Source organism: Chelonoidis abingdonii, chromosome 8 (genome assembly GCF_003597395.2).
Source record: "Chelonoidis abingdonii isolate Lonesome George chromosome 8, CheloAbing_2.0, whole genome shotgun sequence".
NCBI classification, from domain to species: Eukaryota; Metazoa; Chordata; order Testudines; family Testudinidae; genus Chelonoidis; species Chelonoidis abingdonii.
The window spans coordinates 22064856-22069182 of record NC_133776.1 but is presented as its reverse complement, the minus strand read 5'-3'; positions in this window follow the sequence as shown (position 1 = coordinate 22069182).

The window sequence follows — 4327 nt, the reverse complement described above, 5'->3', positions numbered from 1 at the left end:
CAAATTCCCGCCCCTGACTTTAAACAATCCAGTTCTCTGATTGGTCCTCTGGTCAGGTGTTTGGTTACCCTTTCCAGGTAAAAGAAACTTAACCCTTACCTTACCTATCTACTTATGACATGGTGTTCCACCATTTCCTTGGGAGATTATTCTGTAATCTTTTCATGGTGGAATAGTCAGGACAATTTTCCTGATATTAAGTATAAATTCTCCCTTTTCTTAATGTTTATCCCCTTATTCCTAGTTATATACTATCTTAAATACCCCCCCCTTGTGTTTACACCTTTCAGATACTTAATGGCTATTATGCCACCACTTCATTGTTATTAAGCCAAGATATTGTTAGCTTTTACATCCTTATGATTGCTTTGCTTTTTTGCTTCATACTGGAAAGCAGAAAGTTTGTGATCATACAGGGAAAGGCAAGTGGGCTGCATGGAAGGGAAAGGCAGCTAAAGAAGGGTAGGTTCTGAGTGTAGCCACTATATGTGAGCTATATGTAGCCATTGATCATCTAGCCAGAGGGAGGAGTGGGGAGGGGATCCACAGCTTCATGTATTATTTCTTCCTGGAAATGCATACTAATTTGGAATACCACTTCCATTGCAAGTTACTGCTGTTCTGAGTGACTCTGTGAGTCAGGGTATGTCATTAGAGAGCAACCTGGCCAAGTGCTTCATTCCTTGGTGCTAGGGAAACACTTCTAGAGCACCCGTTCATCTAATAATTCCTTGCCCTGCAAACTGGAATCTGAAAACTATTCTAGGTTACTTGGCACCTCCTTAAATTAAGGCAATGAGACTTGCTAGTGAGGTACATCAACTATAGGCTGTGTTGTGCTATATGCATATTCGCATAGCACTGATCACATTCCTAAAGTCCTTTCCTGGCAGCCACCAGGCTCAGTGTAAAATCTGGGAGGGAATCACTGGATACTCCCTCCTGTAGTTCTAAACTTCTGTTTAAGAATCTTGCAGGGATGTTCCCAGGACAATGCATCTGATGTACACCAAAGCAGAATTGAACATCTCTGTTCCTCCTGCACCCAGAAACAAAAAACCGGTTGGATTTGAGGTTTTCTCTTTTTAAAAAAACACCATTAGTTTTAATTGGAAATTAAATCTTTGAGATGACTTCATTAGGTGACAATGTTCATTCATTATATTTAAGAGAGAGACCACAGAGTGTTGTAGGAGCATAGAGAAAATGTTTTTGTACTGCCACTTCAGCCAAGAGACATGAGCACAGTCTGTGTCCATTTTTTACAGAGGTCAAGATTCAGGTGAGAATAAATCCTGGTTGAAAACTCTGCCTGCGGTGCAGCAAATAGAGGAAGTTACTGTACTGTTTTCAATGTCCTGGGGAATAAAGCAGAGCCAGTATAGCGGCAGCAGAAGGAGCAATAGAATAAGCAGCATGGACAGCACACGGAGGAAGGGAATGAAGCTGTCACCTTCCCTCCTTCAATAACAGTTTGCATGGCAAGTATTGTATCACTTTCCAGCAGAGGGATGCTCCTTCATTTGCTGCACAGATATTTTCTGTAACTTGTTTCTTTTTTGCCATACAGAAGACACAAACATGATTTGTGTCTTTGCTTTGCAGTTTCACTGTGAATAGGATAATCAGTGTTGTGACAAAGCGGTGATGGGGCAAGCATCCAATTTGAAAGGGCTGGTAAGAGTTGCTGATTGATGTGAGAGAATTGTAAAACAGGAGTACCATAATCCCTTAGTATTAGGCCAGGTCTACACTGCGACTTTAAATCGGTTTAATGGCCGATATACCGATTTAACGCTGTACCCGTTCACACGACGTTGTCATTAATATCGAGTTAAACGGCTCCTTAAATCGATTTCGGAACTCCTCCCAGACGAGAGGAGTAGCGCTAAATTCGAAAGTGATAACTCGGATTAGGGTTCGTTTGGACGGAAATCGACATTATTGGCCTCCTAGAGGTATCCCACAGTGCACCACTGACCGCTCTGGTCCGCAATCTGAACTCGGATGCGGAGTGCCGGTAAACAGGAAAAGCCCCGAGACCTTTAGAATGACATTTCCTGCTTTCACGTGTCCAGCTCTGATCAGCACGGGTGGCGATGCAGTTCAAATGCAAAAGTAGCTCCTGCATTGAACCTTACGGGAGATACTAGATCTGATCGCTGTATGGTGAGACAAATCTGTTTTATCAGAGCTCCGTTAAAGAACAGGAAATGCCAAAGCGTTTGAAAAATAAACTCCAGGATACACAGCGGTGCGTGACAACCATAACGGGAAGCCAGAGACTCAAACGGATGCTCATGGAGGGAGGGAGGGGGTAATGAGGACTACAGCTACCAGTCTCCACAGCAGTCTCTGAAAACTATTTGCATTCTTGGCTGAGCGCCCAATGTCTGTAGCTTAATACACGGTGTCTTGCGTGGTTCACGGAACAGCTCGTCAGTCTCTTCCCCCCCCCAGCACGTGAAAGAGAAGTAAAATAAATAATTCCTTGAGTACTGTAAATGTCACCCTCTGTGTACTGAATGCTGCTGGCAGAGAGTACGCGAGGTGTTGACAACGGTCAGGATACCGTTTGTGATCTCAGGGTCCATGATTGCTGTGCTATGGCGTTTGCTCAATGCACTCCGGGAAAAAGGCGCCAAAGGGTTGTCTGCTGCCTTCACAAAGGGAGGGGTGAGGCTGTACCCAGCACCACCCGGGGCAATGTTTTCTGCCCCATCAGGCACTGTGCTCTCAACCCGGAAGTGGGAACTATGGGATAGCTGAGGAACAGCTACCCACAGTGCACCGCTCCTGAAATCGATGGTAGCTTTGGACCATGGACGCAAACAATCGATTTCGTGATCCCCCTGTGGACGCGCTAAACCGATTTTATTAGACCTGTTTTGTAATATCGGTTTAAGCTAATTCGAAATAATCGTGCAGTATAGACGTACCCTTAGACATGACAGCAGCGAGGGGTGAATTAGCTTTCTCTTCAGTGCACAGACAACCCATGTGTATTAGTCTTCTCCTTAGTTTTGCTGTGGGAACATATGCAATACAGTAGGTTCAGGGGGTCGAAATAAAGGACATGATCCACTTCTGATGCACACATCTGCATTTACTGCTGTAAGCTGAAATCATTGTGTTAATACAAAAGACTGTGGCAGCAGAACCTGCAGGAGCCATCCTGCTTAAATAGGTTGCATTGCTTTCTGGGCTCTGTCAGAAGCCATGATTAATTACTTAAAAACCCTATAAAATTGCAGATCGCGTAATTTATTGATTGTTACACAGTGTCACTGATGGACATGGCACGGTAGAGGTGACTAACAAGGTAGTCATTTTGACAAGCAGATGATGTCTTAACGGCCCTATCCTGAAATGCTGGGAGTGCCTTCATTTCCCTTGGATATTTTATAAAACATCCTTTGGTGACTTTGTACATTCTGAGGGCCCTTCACTTTCCTTAACTCCACTTCCTATCCATCTCCTGTGTGCTCATTCCTGTAGTAACTAGGTGATAAAATCAACAACAGAATCAGTCTGAGAATGAACAGTTTCCCCTCTGCTCGTTTGCTGATTAGTTGTGTATCTGTAGATTGACTGAATGACTTTCACTTTTGCAGGGAGGGTTGTATGCATCCCCCTCTCAGAGCTGTCAATGGCACTCCCTAAGACAGAAAAAGTGGTGCATTTCTGGAGAGTAATCTATGTTGTTTTCTCTTATCATTTGTAATTTATAGGCCATATTTTGCTTTCAGACGCATGTGCAAGACTCCAAATTATTCAAGCTATTGTACATTTTAGAGAGTAGGTGATTAGAACATGACATAAAATGTGTAAGACCAAATTTGTGCTTTATTTAGAAAAAATTGGAAGACTTGTGGGGAGATTTCAAAATGAAGACATGGATAAATCAGATTTAATGTTTGACTGCTGTTGGCCTTGTAACTTCCCCATGTGGATGGAGGAAAAAATGTGTTCCTTGGGTGTTTGCCTCTATTTCTCCATTATTGTATTGACTTTCTTCCCCTTCTGTTCACTCCCTTATGTTGATCCCAGGAGATGTGTGTAAACACAAAAGCAGCATTTTGCTAACTGAGGTTTCAGTGAAAGACACTAAGGGTACGTCTACACTGCACGATTATTTCGAATTAGCTTAAACCGATATTACAAAACAGATCTAATCAAATTGGTTTAGCGCGTCCACAGTGGGATCACGAAATCGATTGTTTGCATCCATGGTCCAAAGCTACCATCGATTTCAGGAGCGGTGCACTGTGGGTAGCTGTTCCTCAGCTATCCCATAGTTCCCACTTCCGGGTTGAGAGCACAGTGC